The sequence below is a fragment of the Marmota flaviventris genome, chromosome 10 (assembly GCF_047511675.1).
Source record: "Marmota flaviventris isolate mMarFla1 chromosome 10, mMarFla1.hap1, whole genome shotgun sequence".
Lineage (NCBI taxonomy): Eukaryota > Metazoa > Chordata > Mammalia > Rodentia > Sciuridae > Marmota > Marmota flaviventris.
This window is the reverse complement of record NC_092507.1, coordinates 124,330,490-124,348,552: the sequence shown is the minus strand read 5'-3', so window position 1 is coordinate 124,348,552 and position 18,063 is coordinate 124,330,490. Positions and strand designations below refer to the sequence as shown.

At 41.5% G+C, this 18,063-nt stretch overlaps 4 non-coding genes across 4 annotated transcripts; all 4 read left to right on the top strand.

The window, feature by feature from the left end:
* The first annotated feature begins 11,150 nt into the window (after positions 1-11,150).
* Positions 11,151-11,222, top strand: Trnae-cuc (transfer RNA glutamic acid (anticodon CUC)). The gene has a single exon. It is a non-coding gene; the product is annotated as a tRNA-Glu (tRNA).
* A 1,818-nt stretch (positions 11,223-13,040) lies between these two features.
* Positions 13,041-13,112, top strand: Trnag-ucc (transfer RNA glycine (anticodon UCC)). The gene has a single exon. It is a non-coding gene; the product is annotated as a tRNA-Gly (tRNA).
* A 633-nt stretch (positions 13,113-13,745) lies between these two features.
* Positions 13,746-13,817, top strand: Trnah-gug (transfer RNA histidin (anticodon GUG)). The gene has a single exon. It is a non-coding gene; the product is annotated as a tRNA-His (tRNA).
* Positions 13,818-14,179: 362 nt separating this feature from the next.
* On the top strand, positions 14,180-14,252 carry Trnak-cuu (transfer RNA lysine (anticodon CUU)). Its single transcript has one exon. It is a non-coding gene; the product is annotated as a tRNA-Lys (tRNA).
* The last annotated feature ends 3,811 nt before the right edge of the window (positions 14,253-18,063 follow it).

The following is an 18,063-nucleotide window of genomic DNA, read 5'->3' as shown; positions in this document are numbered from 1 at the left end:
ATAAATGTCTAGAAATGTCTATCTAGCTAGAGCTCACACTTTTCAGGCAATCAAACCTTGTACATAAGGATAAAAATCAAAGAACTGTCAATAAATGCAGCAACTTTGATATTTCTATTGTATTTTTCTAGAAGAGAATAAAGAGGATTACAGAGATTTGTGAAAGAATAAGCTTTGCTTCATGATTTCTGTTCCTCACTTAAAAAAAATGCTGGACTATGAAAACTAAACTGGTAACTTGAAAATCAACTACTTGGCATATATTTTAAGACAATTGTTCAATATAAGAAGGCTGAGTTTGGAATAGGTAAGACTGGTTTTTTTTTGAAATATGGAATAAATTATACTAGTAATAATTACCAAACTTAGACTTCTATTCTCAGATAAACTATTGTTATATGGATTTAAATATAAGTAAAACATGTTCAAACAAACCAAAAGTTGAAGGCATTTTCCACCAATAGATCCTTTTTTATTAATTATTTTAAAAATTTATTTTAATTCTAGTTAGTTATACATGACAGTAGAATGCATTTTGACACATTATACATAAATGGAATATAAGTTCTTATTCTTCTGGTTGTACATGATGTAGAGTTACACCAATCTTGTAATATTACATGCACATGGGGTAATAATGTCCTATTCATCCTACTATCATTCCTACTCCTAAACCCCCTCCCCTACTTTCACTCCTCTCTGTCTAAGACAAAGTACCTCTATTCTTCCTTCCCCCCCACATTGTGAATTAGCATTTGCATACCAGACAAAACAATTTTGCTTTGGTTCTTTGGGATTGGTTTATTTTGGTTAGCATGATATTCTCCATCTCTATCCATTTACTGGAAAATGCCATCATTTCACTCTTCTATAAGGCTGAGTAATATTACATTGTGTATATATACCACATTTTCTTTATCCATTCATCTGTTGAAGGGCATCTAGGTCGGTTCCATAGCTTGGCTATTGTGAATTGTAGTGCTATAAACATTGATGTGGCTGTGTTGCTATACACCAATAGATCCTTACCAAAAGAACTGTTGGGGGCTGGGCATGGTGGCTCTCACCTGTAATCCCAGCTACTTGGGAAATGGAGGCAAGAGGACTGTAAGTTTGAGGTCAGCCTTAGCAATTTAGCAAGAACCTGTCACAAAGAATAAAAGGGACTGACATACATTGTTGAGAGCCACAGCCGGAGAGGCCCCAGCAAACTTCCAGCTGCCAAACTTCCAGCTGCCGGCTGATGATTGGCTCACAGCGGCCCCAGCAACATCTAGCTGATTGGCTCCTCTGCGGTGATGCTCATTGGGCTGTTTCCCTGCCCTTTCAGACCACGGAGCTGCTCATTGGGGGACTTTTTTGGCTCCGCCCACATGACCCAGCCAATCGGCAGGAGGATTGTGGGAGGTGGGGAGAAGCTTGTGGGGGAGAGAGAGGCTTGTGGAAAGCTGGTGGTGGCAGTTGAGGCTCTGAGGGTTTTTCTTGAGAGGCTGTTTTGTTTGGCGTGTGTGGTTCTAAAAATAAAGTTAGTTTCTTTTGACAAGTGGCTCCTGATTGTGCCCAGCCAGACTGTGGCAATACATGTGTATGTATGTGAATGTGTGTGAGAGTGTGTGTGTGTGTGTGTGTTCTGCTGTGTCAGAATATATATATATATATATATATATATATATATATATATATATATATATATATATATATTTGAGCTGGAGTCTCATTATGTTGCCCAATCTGGCTCCAAACTCTTGTGCTCAAGGGATTCCTTTGTCTCTACAGGCACATGCCACCTCATCTATCTAAAGAGATTGTTATTATTTTATTGTGGCTTTGATTATGTTTGGTAGAGCCAGCTCACCAGTGGCTCCTGGGAGCTACAGACCTTAACAACATCTGAAAAAAAGTATTATTCCTTACTGATGAGATCTTGATTGTGAAGGTGGAATGTGAGTACCTGGTAAAGGTACTTGGCAGTGGAAATAATGAGAGAGAAACAGTAGGGTTACTTAGAATTCAGTCATGGCAGAATATATTGAGATGTGTCATGGTGACCTTGAATATAGAATAACCCAAATCTTTAGGCTTTCTTGTCTTCAGAGTTCCTCAGTTGGGCCCCATTGACATTATGGGAGGGACAATTCTTTGTTTACCATGCAGAACATTTAGCATTCTTGTCCCCTCTCCCCCACCCAGTGCCAGCTGCATGTGCAGACACTGTAAATCTTAAAAGTGATTCAATATAGCTCTTTTTTTTTTTTTTTCTTTTGGCACTGGGGATTGAACTCAGAGGTGCTTTATCACTGAGCCACATCCCTCAACTTACTTTCTTTCTTTATTTTTGAGACAGGGTCTCACTAAGTTGCTTACGGCTTCGCTAAATTGCTGAAGCTAGCTTCAAACTTGTGATCCTCCTGCCTCAGCCTCCCGAGTTCCTGGGATTACAAGCGTGCACCATTGTGCCCCATTGATTCTATATATTTCAACCTACCTACTTGCTTGAAGAAGTTAATACCACTCAATGGAGGAATACTACTAGCTATTGTTAATCCTAGTTTTCTCACACTGTGACCTAAACTGGCTTAGTAGAAGTTTTTTCACCGTATGGAAGACTTTAGAGACAGTTTATTCTTTTGAACTTTAAGGGTATGACCTTCCAAATACTCTCACATAACAGAGGTGGTTATTCCTTTTAATTTATATACTTGGCTTCTCTCTGGAACCGCTCCAGAACAGGAACACACAAAAGTAAATTTCAGCCTCTTTACCTGTAGAATATGGTTTTATTAAGAGCTCTAGGACTTTCTTGCATCCTAGTCCAACCATAACAGCGCTGCTTTGAGCTGTTTGACACTATGGGTGTTGTGGTATGATTTCATATTAGGAAAAGGGGCTTTATTACTAAAATGGATTGAAAGCTCAATGGATTTAATATATAATTCTTTTTAAAAAATATTTATATTTTAGGTAATAGATTGTCACAACACAGTGCTTTTATTTTTACGTGGTGCTGAGGATCGAACCCCAGTCTCGCCTGTGCGAGGCAAGCTCTTTACTGCTGAGCCACAATCCCAGCCCTATAATTCTTTTTTAAATATTTTTTTTAGGTGTAGTTGGACACAATACCTTTATTTAATTAATTATTTTATTTTGGGTGCTGAGGATTGAACCCAAGGCCTCGCACATGCTAGGCAAGCCTTCTACACTGAGCTACAACCCCAGCCCCAATATATAATTCTTGTTTGTTTTGTTTCATGGTACTAGAGATTGAAACCAGGGACTTTCACATGCTAAGCAAGCACGGAGCTACATCCTTAGCCCTTGTTAAGACTGGATGTCACTAAACTGCACATGCTGGCCTTAAACTTATGATCCTCTAGCCTTAGACTCCTGAGTAGCTGGGATTACAGGCATGGGCTATCAAACCCAGAAGATTAATTGAAGGTACATTTTTGGTGCCAGAGTCTTTTTTTTTTCCTAAATATTTATTTCTTGGTTGTAGTTGGACACAAAGAAGAAGAAACTTTATGCTGTCTTATGCTTTAATGAGAGCCTCTCCTTAAGCTTTTTATTTGTCATGTTTTTAGTTGTAGATGGATACAGTATTTTTATGTGGTGTTGAGGATAGAACCCAGGGCCTCACACATGTGGCTCTACCACTGAGCCCCAGCCCCAGCCCCAGCCCAAGGTGCTAGAGTCTTTATAATGCAAGTACTTCTCCTGTGCCCTCATCTCAGAAGAATTCATATTATCTTGGAAGTTGGGTGGGCATAGAAGACATCTAGGCTGTTAAATCACACAGCAGGATATCCGCTCAATATGTCAGGCATTTTAGGTTCCTTGGATATAGATTATTCCAGTTTTCAGAGTCCATGAGATACAATGAGGTGAACTCCGGCCTGTCGATTACCACCCATTGGGTTTACTTGCTGAGTTTTTAGTTATATGGTATAGAATATATCCACCCAGTCATTCCTCAGAAGGACCTTGGGATTTCAGAACTCCTGTGTATATACAGTCCTGTTCTCTTGGAGAGTTCTTGATAGACTTATTATAAGCTGTGGATAAAACAACCACATCAGACTGGCAAGAGAAACTGCATGAATAACTAAGGCCATTAGAATTGACAACTAACAACCAACAATAAAAAAAAAAAAAAAAAAGAATCTTAGAAAAGTAAAAAAAAAAAAAAAAGAATTGACAACTAATGCTTTTTGGTTTTTTGCCCCCATTTATTGCTAATAAGAAAAATTTGTGTTATCTAGGATTGTATGTTAGCCACTATTAGGAATAGTGTCTGTCATTCTCATCAAATGTTAGGTTTTTATCTTGTGTTCCACCTTAGATGTGTGTGTGTGTGTGTGTGTGTGTGTGTGTGTGTTAATTACTGGAGATTGAACCCAGGGATTGAACCCTTTTGTTTTTATTTTGAGACAGGGACTTGCTAAATGGCTGACGCTGAACCAGAACTTGTGATCTTCCTGCCTCAGGCTCTCCAGTTGTTAGAATTGCAGGTAGGTACCACACTGCTCCCAGCAGACTTGGACTATATTAATTAACCAAAATTAACTTGGATCTTGGTGCCATTCCAGGAACATTCTGTTAGTTGGCCCAATTCAATTCTGCAAATGTTGGCCAATCACTTAAAATTTGCTAAAAATATGTAACAGAGTAATAGAATTAAGGCCTTTCAGGATGTCTCAATCTTTCCATGGAGACAAAATAACTCAACAATTGAATGTGAGACAAAAGTAATAACAATAGTGCTTCCTGGAAAAAATACACTTTTTTTTTTTTTTTGATGCCAGGGTTCAAACCCAGGGATTCCATGCATGCTAGGCAAATATTCTACCAATAAACTATACCCCTACTAAACTCCCTTCATTGTTTTTTATTGTGTTTTAAAAACATAAAGTTCACATTTTTAACTGTTTTAAAATGTATGATTCAATGACATTTAGTATAATGAAAATGTTGTGTAACTATCACCATAATATTTTCATCACCCCAAAACAAAACACTGTATTCATTACTTTGTCACTCTACAACCTCTGGCAACCACCAATCTGCTTTCTGTATATATAGATTTACCTATTCTGGACATTTAATATAAATGGAATTATATAAGAAGTGACATTTGTGTCTGGCTTCTCTCATTCAGCATGATGTTTCTGAGATTTATCCAAGTTGTAATTGGATCACTACTTCATTCCTTCTTATGGCTGAATAATATGCCATTGTATTTATGTAACAGTTTGTTTATCCATTCATCACTCTTTCTCTCGCTTTTATTTATTTTTTTGTATTGGGGATTGAGCCTAGGGGCACTTTACTACTGAGCTACATCCACAGCTTTTTTTATTTTGAGACAGCATCTCTCTAAATTGCTGAGGGTCTCCCAAAATTGCCCCACCAGGCCTTTAACTTGGAATCCTCCTTCCTCAGCCTCTAGAGTCACCAGGATTACACACATTCACTGCCTTCACCACTGTGCCTGGCTCACTCATCTCTTTAAGAACATCTGGACTGTTTCCACCTTTCAACTATTAGTAGTAGCACTGTTGGAAACATGCACATACAAGTGTTTGTTTGAGTACCTGTTTTCAGTTCTTTGGGGTATATACCCGGAGTGGAATTACTGAGTCATATTCTATATTTAGTTTTTTGAGGAACTGCCAAACAGTTTTTCAGGCAGCTGCACCTTTTATATTCCCACAAGTAGTACACAAAGGTTCTAATTTCTCCTTATCCTCATTAGCACTACTTTCTATTTTTTTAATTTATAGCCATCTTGGAAGGTATAAAGTGGTATCTTATTGTGATCTTATTTTAATTTCTCTAATTCCTGAACTTCTTCTCATTTGCTTGTTGACCATCTGAATGTCTTTTTTTTTTTTTGAAACAGGGAAAAAAGAACACACAAAATTTATTACATGCCTAATTTATGGGAGTATTAAATTCCATTTGAATATACTAAATAGACATTGGAAAAATGTCTACTAAAGCCCTTTGCTCGTATTAAAAGTCAGGCTGTGGCTGTGGCTGTGGCTTGGGGTAGAGTGCTTGCCTGGCACATATAGGGCACTGGGTTCCATCCCCAGCACACATAAAAATAAATTATAGGGTATTATGTCCATCTACAATAAAAAATATTTTTTAAAAATCAGGCTATTTGTCTTTTTGTTGGTGAATTATTTTCTCTTCATTCTTCAAAAATATTTTCACTGTATCTAGGAATCTAGGTTGACAGTCTTTTCTTGCAGTACTTGAAAAATTTTGTGTCTTCTGGCCTCTATGGCTTTTAATAAGAAATCTGCTGTCATTCAAATCATTTTTCCTCTCAGTGCTTTCGACATTTGTTTTATTACTTTTAGCTTTTGACAGTTTCTCTGAGGTGCATGCATTTGTTTGGGGTTATTCTGTTTGGGTTTCACTCAGTTTCTTGAACCTGTAGGTTCTGTGCTCTGCCAAATTTGGGGAGTGTTTAGACATTATTTCTTTCAGTATTTTTATCAGCTTTGTTCTCTTTAGTTTCTCCATCTGGAAATTTGATGACACAGATGTTAAATCTTTTGTTGTAACCTCACAAGTCCCAAAGTCCATTTGCTCTGTTTTTAGATTGGATAACATCTATTGTTATGTTTTCCAGTTCACTGATTCTTTCCTCTGTCCCCCTCCATTCTGCTTTAAGCTCTTGAATGAGGATTTTTTTTTTTTTTGGTGGGGGAGGAGTTATGACTTTAACAATTAGTGGTTAGTTCTCTTTTCAAAGTGGTAATGGGTACATAGGCAACTAAAGTATAGAGTTTGGTGACTCTTCATCCTCATTACATTCTCTGGACAACTGTACAAAGAAACTGTGGGACATTCCTTATTACTTTGGCCCAGACAGCTTTGTTGAACCTGGTATCAGTGCACATTTTGAGTCCCCATCTCTTTCTTGAGAAATTTCCAGATCTCTTTAAGTGTCCAAGGGATTCATTTCTTGAGTCTACTCCATGTTTGTGTTTGTGTTGATAGTGTATTTGATATATTCTTGGGTCACCACCTCATTGATGGCAGTGTGCCTCCGGCTCCCCCGCCTCTTTTTTTTTTTTTGGTACTAGGGATTGAACCCAGAACCACTGAGCCAAAAACCCAGCCTTTTTATTGTTAATTTTAAGACAGGATCTTGCTAAATTGTTGACTCTGGCTTTGAATTTATGATCCTTCTGCCTCAGGCACCGTAGTTGCTGGGCTTACAGGTGTGGGCCACCACATCTGCCCCTGCCCTTTTTTAAAGTCACCCTTCTTCTGTGGAGCCATTCTGCAGGGTCCAAGTTGGAAAGTCATTGAGGGTGTATTTTAAGTCACTGTACTTTTCAGCTCTAAAATTTCCACTTGGTTCTTTTTTATATCTTTTGTTTCTTGAGAGAGAGAGAGAGAGAGAGAGAATTTGTTTAATATTTATTTTGTAGTTTTAGGGCGGACACAACATCTTTGGTTGTATGTGGTGCTGAGGATCGAACCTGGGCCGCACACATGCCAGGCGCTACCGCTTGAGCCACATCCCCAGCCCTATCTTTTGTTTCTTTACTGATATTTTTATATCTTTGCTGGAAACTTCTTTTTTTTTTCATTTGTTTCAAGCATTCAAGCATGCTCATAATAGTTTGTTGAAGCTTTGTTTTTCACTTTTGTTTTCCTGTGCTAGGGATCAAACACTGAGCCTCAGTCATACTAAGCACTCTACCACTAGGTTACGTCCCAACCCCTGCTGAAGCATTTTTATAATGACTGCTTTAAAATATATGTCAGTCCATTGTGGTGGTATACACCTGCAGTCCCAGCTCCTTGGGAGGCTGAGGTAGGAGGATCATGAGCCTAGGAGTTTGAGGCCAGCCTGGGCCTTGAACTAGACCCTGTGTCAAAAAAGAAAAAAAAAAAAAAATTCAGATAATTCTGTCATCAGTTTGAGATTTTCTTCATTGTTATTGTGATGAATGCTTTTTGATGAAACCTGGGCATTTTGGGTATTATTAAAATGCTGGACCTCATTTAAACTTTTGTTTTGGTTAGTTTCTCTGATATTGCTCAGACAGAAGAAGGATGGTGTGCTTGTGCCAGGTAGGTAGGTAGGAATCGAGCAGTTATTGTTCAAATGTTTTCTTTTGCTGTGTTGCCTCATTTGGCTAGAGAGCTTTTGTTAGTTTTTTTTTTTTTTTTCCTTTTGGCTGTTCCTTTTGGTACTTACAGGTTGCTGTCTTCTTCAGTTCCAAATCTGGAACATGAGGAAAAAAGAAAGCCAGGGAAAACGCCTTATGTCTTTCCTTGGATTCTGAGGCCCCTAGCTCTTCCGCTGCCTCTTTCCACCTGAGGTTCTTTTTTTTTTTTTTTTTTTTGGGGGGGGGTTGTTTTGTTTTTTGTATTTTGTGGTCCTGGGGATTGAACTCAGGGGAGTATTACTACTTAATTATATCCCCAGACTTTTAAGTTTTATTTTGAGTCAGGATTTTGCTAAATTTCCCAGGCTGGACTCAAATTGAGGATCCTCCTGCCTCAGACTCCAGAGTAGATGGAATTACAGGCCTGGCCCCTCATGTGCAGTTTATGTTTTTATATGTTATGTTCAGGTTTATTAGTAGGAGGAGTAGGGAAAAAAAAAAAAACATCTACTCAATCTTTCCAGAGCTATTCTCTTTTGTTCATATTTTTTTTCACTAGCCTTTGAGCTATGTAATATCTATTCTAGCACATAATCAAAGTGTTTGAAACCAGGACAAAAAGAAACAGTATGCAGAGTGAAATAAATTAAGTATTCATTTCTCCCATCCAGTTTTTGGTATGGTGCCAAAAAGAAGAAGAAACTTTATGCTGTCTGAAGCTTTAGTGAGAGTCTCTCTTTAAGCTTTTTATTTTTATTTTATTTTTTTGTTTTTAGTTGTAGATGGATACAATATTTTTATTTTATTCATTTATTTTTAATGTGGTGCTGAGGATTGAACCTAGTGCCTCACACGTGCTAGGCATGCGCTCTACCACTGAGCCCCAGCCCCAGCCCAATCTTTTTTTTTTTTTTTCCATGTTTTTTATGCACTATAGTTGTACATTATGATGGGACTTGTTACAAGTTGTACATGCACACAATATAATAATATAACTTGGCCAGAATCACTCCCCAACACTTGCCCCTCTCCCTCTCCGCCTCTAAGTAAACCTTTCTTTCTTCTTCTTTTCCCGCTTCTCTGGTGCTAGGGCTTAAACCCAGGCAAGCACTCTACAGCGGGCATCCGCAGCCCTCCTGACCTTTGGTGCGGAGAAAGGCTGAGTGCCTGCTCTCCTCGTGTTATGGTCGATGAAAAGGCACTGTTGACCAAAACAGGCTGTGTCCTGCCTGTGACAAAGGGAAATAAATCCCACTGCACGGTACCAACCCTAAACCGTTGTTCTGAAGTTTGTACGGCCGCCACCCCCACCGCACCCACGACACGGCCTCGCTCAGACTGGCAGGGTGGCTGTCCACCCTATTAAACGGTGCGGTGGAGGAGGAGCTCTGTGGACTCCTCGGGAAGTGGGGCTCTTGGGCTCCCTGAAGACAGGATTGCAGGAGTGTTGAGTGTTTGTGGAAAAAAATGTGCACCATTCAGTTACTCTTCCTCCTAATTTCTGGCATTTAATTTAAGGCCATAGGAATGTAGAGATTGCATGAATGAAATATTTTTAATATTTTAACACTGATACGTTAAAAGTAAAACAACAAAAAGACCCCCCCCCCCCATAATCCTACATATCTATGGTCATTGTTTTGTTTCAGGCCCTGCAGATCTGTACACATCACTGATGATTCAATTTTTTAATACTATTTTTTATTCATTATCAAATTATTTTCTGGGTGTCAGTGACACTTTAAAATTTTTCCGTTTGAACTGGAGCACACAGATAGTCACTTTGTGGTCATCTGACATTACACATATAGAGCACAATTTTTCATATCTCTGGTTGTATACATAGTGTATTCACACCAATTCGGGTCTTCATACCTCTACTTATAATAATCAAGTTCTTGTTTTTAAATTTTTTCAAATCTACAGGGAAGTTGGAAGTATCATATTATTATGGCGCACCTTTGATCCATTGCCAACATTTTGTCACATTTGCTTCTTTTTCTCTCAGAGAGTTGACTGCAGTTCCTTCAGTTTGGCACACTCCCGAATATTCTTTCTTCCCCCCACTCCCTTTCCTCTTGGATCTCAGATACAATGCATCTCTCTTAGTTTTCTGGAGTTAGAACTTTCTGGGTACCAAGAGCCTTAGGCTTAGGCTGAAGGACTTTCACTTATTCATTTACACCCAGGATTGGACTCAGGGCCCTTAAGAGCCGCATCCCCAGGCCTTTTTATATCTTATTTATTTATTTATTTTTATTATTCTTTAAAGTTTTTATTGTTGGTTGTTCAAAACATTACAAAGCTCTTGACATATCATATTTCATACATTAGATTCAAGTGGGTCATGAACTCCCATTTTTACCCCCTATGCAGACTGCAGAATCACATCGGTTACACATCCACGTTTTTACATATTGCCATGCTAGTGTCTGATGTGTTCTGCTGCCCCTCCCCTCCCCTCCCCTCCCCTCCCCTCCCCTCCCCTCCCCTCCCTCTACCCCCTCACAGGGTCTCGCTGAGTTGCTTAGGGTTTCGCTTCAGTTGCTGAGGCTGCCTCTGAACTCTCCATCCTCCTGCCTGGGCCTCCCGAGCCGCTAGTTTACAGCTGGGTCTAAATCCACACCGCAGGAAACCACAGCCGCAGTAACGACGAACCACAGGAGGCCCGGCCCGGGCTGCTCCCAGACATCCCTTCTGTGCCCCGGTAGTTTTAAGCAGACACACAGGGAACCTTGCCCTTCCACGGAGGAGCTGGAGCTTTCTCTCCAGCGCTTTCCTCTCGGTGGTCTTGGAAGCTGGATCTGGGTCCGCAGTGCTCTCCTGGCTCCAAGAGTCGAGCGAGGATTCTCTCAAGGGCTTTACTGCTTTAAGAAGTGGCGGGGAAGCAGTCTCCAGGCCCAAGCTGGAGAGCCTCGCAGCTCGGGCCAAATGGGAGGCGGCCGGAGGGCGTAAGCGGGAGCATGCTTTTCCTTAGACACATATAACCATGACGAGCAAGCCCTGCCAGCCTCCCTGGTGGTCTAGTGGTTAGGATTCGGCGCTCTCACCGCCGCGGCCCGGGTTCGATTCCCGGTCAGGGAAAGAGCTAGTTTTTATTTCCTTCCTCGGTTTCTTGTAGAAATTTGAATATTCTAATCACTTCTCCCATCTATCAGAAGCTTAAATTTTGAAAATGTACAAAAACGCAAAGGAAACCAAAGCTTATAATTCTACCAACCTGAAACTGTTTTTAATACCCAGTTTAGGAAACAGAAAACGAAGAATTTGTGCTGTTTACGTACTATTTTTATTACCTGCTATTTTACAGTTAACAATGTATTTCTAACTTGCCAGTAGAAATAAATATTCAGAAACACATTTATCTAAGTTTTGAAAAGATGAAGTGTTTACAAGGTTTGGAATTCAAATTTACAAGAAAGCACAATAAACCTGACTTTCGATCTACCATCTATTTTCCCTCTGATAATGCAACCACTGTTAAATTTCCTGATTATGTCACAGACTTTGTGCAAATGTTAAGTTCATGCATATATACATACCTACGTATATATTTACATCTCTTGCACAAACGGGAGCATTCTATTCACACTTCTCTGCACTTTGCCTTTTCTATTTAATAATATATTTTAGAAATAGATTAACTTTGTTTATATCCCTATATATTCCTTAGGATAAATTTCTAAAAGTGGAATTTAGATCAGACATGAGAACTTTCTTATTCCTTCTTATGGTATATAGCATTTCATTGTATGGATAGTCCATAATTAATTTAACTAACTTCCCACTGATGCATACTTAGGTCATTTCTAACTCTGTGCTATTACAATAACAATTTACATATAATTTTGTACATATGTGGAATAAATGGCCAGAAATTGAAATGCTGGTTCAAAAGGCATATGCATCTGTGGATAGTTGTAATACCGATTAACACTCCCACCAGCAATGTACAGTGTAAAAGTAATTTTTAAAAAAAATTATCGGTTTTAAAATCAAAATGAATTTAATCAATCTCATTTCTGAACTTTCAGGGTTTCCCCCTAAAATTTTGGTTTTACAAATAGTATTTTGATGAACATTTTCATAGATAAACTTTGTGTATATCCCTATATATCCCTTAGGATAAATTTCTAAAAGTGGAATTACTACCTCATACCACCTATTCCATGGTTAAAGAATTAAACGCAAAAACTAAAACTATTTTAAAAACTACATGAAGACATTAGAGAATAACATTTTAGTTTTAGGCTAGGAAGGACTTTTTCAAGATAAAAGCAAAGCAGAAATCATAAAGGACAAAACTGATAGAATGGCCTATAGAATAGAAAAATTTGCCTATCTAAAAATATCATAAATAATTTTAAAAGACAAATAATAAACTGTAGTCAGTAGAGAAAGCATAATACCCAGTAGAAAATAGGCAAGATACATAACAAATTTCAAAGCTGATACAAATAACTGGTAAGCTTGTGGGAAATCATCAGCCCTAACAGTAATAATGCAAACCAAGGTAGGAACGCTAGTTTTGCACTCTGCTTTTTAAAGGTGAAAGGAAAGACCCAGCCTGCGGGGAAGGCGGCGGTGCACCCTGTCTCCACGCACGCAGGCTTGGGAAGGTCTCCAGAGCTCTGCGGGCGCCCGTCTCCCCCGCCGCCTTCAGTCCCAGCGCGGGGCTGAGGAACCTTCCGAGTGGGTCCGCTGGGTTTCAGATGCTCCCTTCGCGAAGATGGAAGGAACTGGAATTGACTTTCCTTGAGTCTGTCAAGTTTCTCTTCGCTTTTCTTTGGCTTTCTAGTGGAAATTTCTCTTAATGTCAATCTCAAAATGAGCAGGAAGTTGCGGAGCAAGACCGTCCCAGGGAGTTCTCATAGGGCGACCGGGGAGCGGAGAAGCTCGAGCGCGTTGGTGGTATAGTGGTGAGCATAGCTGCCTTCCAAGCAGTTGACCCGGGTTCGATTCCCGGCCAACGCAGGCTTTCCCTTTTCCCACTCGCCCCCAAACTATCGGGCAAAGCCATTAACCTCCTTTGTCCTTGTCCCCTGTCCCGGCCCAGCTGGCTGAGCCACAATTCTCCTAGGGCCCTCCGTGGGGATGTGTCTCAAGTAGTTTGTTTTTCTGACTCTTCGGAGGCGAGCCTGATTCACTGAGGCTCAAGACAAGTCCGTGGACACAAGTGCTCAGGCCCGCGGAGCTCGGGCGCTGCTTGCCAAGGTGAGGGCGGGCACCGGCTCAGGAAGGTCCCCGCCTGCCCGCGGCTCACCAGCCGCTCTCCTTCCGATGCCCCCACCCAGGGCCCAGGCCCGGGGCTGAGTAGGGAACTGCGGGCCAGGCGGCTGGCTCTTTGGAGAGGTAGAGGAGGGGAGCTTCTCCCTCCCGAGCCTCAGTCGGTGGGGGTCTGCGGCTGCCGCCTCCACCTCAGGTCAGCACCTGGGGGCGGCGGCCCCGCGCAGGACCTCAGAATCCCGTTGGATGTCGCAGCAAGACCGTTGAAGAGGAGCTGCCAGCGCGCGGAGGACTCGGAGGATGGGGTGGAACCGCGGGGGCAGGGCTTATATTTCAAGGAGCGCTAAATCCGGGCCCAGCTCGCTGCCTCCAGAGTGGCGCGCCGTGATCGTATAGTGGTTAGTACTCTGCGTTGTGGCCGCAGCAACCTCGGTTCGAATCCGAGTCACGGCAGGTGGGCGTATCCCCAGTTGGTGCGAGGCAGTGAGGTTTTTTTTTTCCCCCCTCCAAAAAACCACTCAAGATTGTAATCACTCGGAGGGCCCTTAACTTGACAGCAGGACCCAGGCAACGCAAGCAATGCCTATAGCAGCGTAAAGACAGACGTCCCTGCACCCGCCCCGCCCGCCTCCCAGCCCCTGCGATCCCACAGCAGAGTCTGGGAGGCAGGCAGGGCCGCCAATCCGCCCCAGCTGTGGGCTCTGGTCCTTCGCCGCCTCCAGGCCTCAGGGCTCTCAGAGGGACTCAGTCTCAGGATTTCTTCCTATGCCGACTTTGGGAGGAAATAACTCCGAAGCACGGTAGGCCACCCAGGCGCCCGGCTAGCTCAGTCGGTAGAGCATGAGACTCTTAATCTCAGGGTCGTGGGTTCGAGCCCCACGTTGGGCGCGTAGCCTCCCTTTTGGGCAGGGTCAGCTGCTAAGAGTATCTGACTGTGAAGCCCTACCACAGCCTCTGTTGTTTTGAACTTAATTTCGCTATTGTCCACAGCTCGCCTCCACCTTCCCCAATTTCCTCAAACTGGACTAGAGTAGGAGATGCCCCAGCTTGCAGAGACCTCGGTGCTCCTTCACATCTGGCTTGGGGGAGGCGGGCGGGGCTGGCGTCCCGGCGCCCTCTGCCCCTCCCAGGAAGGCCGGGCTGCGCGCTCCCTTCTCGCTGGGAGCCACACGTTCCTCACCACGTGATTAGGGGAGGAGCTCAGGTGAGGGCGCTCCTGGGAGCTGGCGAGCCTTGGTCCCAGGGAGGGTGGCTGCGAGGGGAAATTCGCCCTCGCACTGTGTGTGCGCGACACGGCTGGAAGGGTCGGGGGTGCACTGAGAGCCCAGCGCTGGGGGAGCAAACCCGACTTCAGGAGAGGGGACAAAAGGGAGCCCCCCGGACTCTAAGGGACTGAGAGACGCTTAACGCCGACAGCCGGGACTCGGGATGACTTGGGCATTTCCAGGGTTGTGGCGCTTCCGCTCTGTGACTACCAAGAACCGACCCACGTCACACAGATTCGGGTTTCTTGGTCTGAGGCGACCTAGGGGACAGCATGCACGGATCGGAAGACGTTTTCGGACAGGAGTGCCCCACACTTTGGCGTCCTGGCAACCTTTACAGAAACTGTGGAAGAAGAAGGGGTGAGCGAAGCCCACTTGGGATCCGTGAAGCCGAGGTTCTAACCAAAGAGGCCCAGGGCGTCCCGAGGGGTGGCGACGCCCCGAGAAATACGTGACAGCTCCAGGGAGGCCTGGGGACCGAGGTCCCGACCCGAGCAGAGGTCTCTGAGGGGAAAAAGGGTACCGTTTCATTGTGCTGAGTGCAGATTTACAGAACTGGGAGAAATTGGTTATAGTTTGGTAAAATAAATACCTGGGAAACTTAGCAAATGGAAAATCAAGATGATTATCACTGCCAAGGGAGAAATAGTGTACAAAAAGTGATGTGGCTCATCTCTTAACACAATTTAAAAGAATATAGGTAATTATATATTAATGTATTTAAAAGTATATCGATATATTAACAACAATGTGGGATGACACACTATTAACATGTATGATATAGTAATAGTATAAGCATTAATCGCATCAAAATTATGAGTTTATGAGTACATTAGAGCTCTTCATAGAAACCCAACTCACAGTTTATATGTGTTGGAGAGGGAGGGATTTACTTTAAGGAACTGGCTTACGTGATCCAGGAGGCTGGCAAATCCAAGATGTGCAAGGGTGGGCCAGCAGGCTGGAGACTCAGGGAAGAGCTGATCTTAAAACTTGAATCTGTAGGACGTCTAGAACCAGAAGTCCTTTTTTCTTAGGACATCTGTCTTTTTTCCCTTTTAAGTTCTTCAGCTGAATGGATAATCGGTTTTACTCAAAGACTACTGATTTAAATATTAACCTTCACAGCAACATCTAGACTGGAGTTTGGCCAAATATTTTGGTCCCATAGGCTGTCAAGTTAACACATAAAATTAACCATCAGAATTGGGAAGACAGAAGAATAGGAAATGTACGTGTATATATGTAGTGATAACTGTATGAGAAGCATACAAAAGAGATAAAAGTGCCTGAAATTAGAACACCAAGAAGTAATAATAATTATTTTTAGAGATGGAGATAAATAACCAGTTACTGACACAAATAATTTAAAGTGGCTACCTCTAGTTCCCCCCAAATTAAAACTAGAGTGGGATGTCGCTCAGTGGTAGAGCACTTGCAGTATGCACAAGGCCCTGCATTCAATTTCCAGCATAACACACACACCCAGATTAAAAATAGGACTACCATATGATCCAGCAATCTCACTACTGGGTATACATACAAAAGATATTAAATCAGTATGTCTAAGAGACATCTGTACTCTTGTATTTATTGCAGTACTATTCACAATAGTTAAGAAACAGAAAATTTAAGTATCCATCAACTGATGAATGGAAAAAGAAAAGGTGGTACATATATACTATAGAATACTATTCAGCCATTAAAAGAACAAAATCCTGTCATTTGTAACAATAACATGGCTAGGACTAGAGATCATTATGTTACATGAAATAAGTTAGGCATAGAAAGGCAGTACCTCATGATCTCACACTTATGTGGAATCTAAAACCTCTCATAAGGGCTAGGGATATGGCTCAGTGATAGAGCATTTGCCTAGCATGTATGTGTGAGGCACTGGGTTCAATTATCAGCACCACATAAAAATAAACAAAATAAAGCTATTGTGTACATCTACAACTAAAAATAAAATAATTACAAAAAAAGGATAAAAAAAAAAAAAACCCTCTGATCGAAGTTGAGAGTAGAATAATGGTCACCAGAGGTTGGAGAAAGTATGAGGGAGAAATGGGGATAAATTGGTCAATGGGCATTCATTTATAGTTAGATAGGAGAAATAAGTTCTTGTATTTCATAGAAGCACAGTAGGGTGAATACAGATAACAATAATGTACCATGTGTTTCAAAAAGCTAGGAAAAAAAGAATGTTTTTCTTTTGGAACCGGGGATTGAACTCAGAGGCACTTGACCACTGAGCCACATCCCCAGCCCTATTTTGTATTTTATTTAGAGACAGGGTCTCACTGAGTTGCTTAGGGCCTTGCTGTTTTCTGAGGCTGGCTTATGAACTCACTATCCTCCTGCCTCAGCCTTCCAAGCCTTTAGGATTACAGGTGTGCGCCACCACCCCTGGCTTGGATTTTTAATTTTTAACAATGACAGGATAAATATTTGAAGAACCATGTGATGCTTCAGAGTTGTATTGAAACATCACATGGTGCCCCATAAACATGTACAGTTTTTATGTATTAATTGAAAAAATAATAATAAAGTAGTTACCTCAAGGGAGCAGGAAATGGGTAAGGGGATCAAAAGACAGTTGGTTTCCATTAAAAGCTTTATAAGAGTGTTGGGTTCTTTAAACCCTATGCTTGCATAAGCCTGATAAAAATACTAAATAAGGGGCTGCGGATGTGGCTCAAGTGGTAGCCCGCTCGCCTGGCATGCGTTTGGCCGGGGTTCGACCCTCAGCACCACATACAAACAAAGATGTTGTGTCCGCCAAATACTAAAAAAATAAATATTAAAAAATTCTCTATCTCTCTCACTCTCTCTTTAAAAAAAAAAAAGAAGAAAACTAAATAAAATAAGCCTTTTTTGTATGTTGTGGTTTTTTCAAGTTATAGATATCCAACTTGACATGAGTACGACCAGTTAGTCATAACCACCATCTTGCTCACTAGATGACCCTCATACCCATTTCAAACCCTATAGGATGAACAGTCATTAGGATAGCCCACAATTTAAAAGGAAAAAAAAAAAAAAAAAGATAGCCCAGATCCCAAGCACCACAAATAACAATAACAACAAAAGAGTACTTTACAGTTTGTTGTCTTTTGAATTTCACAGGAGAATGGCTGTGTTGTGATGCCAAGTGACCTCCTCAGATTCACATAGGCCATGAAGGCAAATGTTCAAACTGAAGCCATTTGAGTCTTACTACCCGGTCTAGGGTACTTTATTACAGCAACCCAAGATGATTAGGACACCATCTAAAACTCTGAAAGGATCAAAATAAGACTTCACTTATTTTTAGGTAAATCTATTTGAGAATCTAACCTCCACTTCTGTTTTTTTTTTTTTTTTTTTTTTTGTGTGTGTGTGTGTGTGTTACTGTGGATTTAACACAGGATGATCTACCAGGGAGTTAGAGC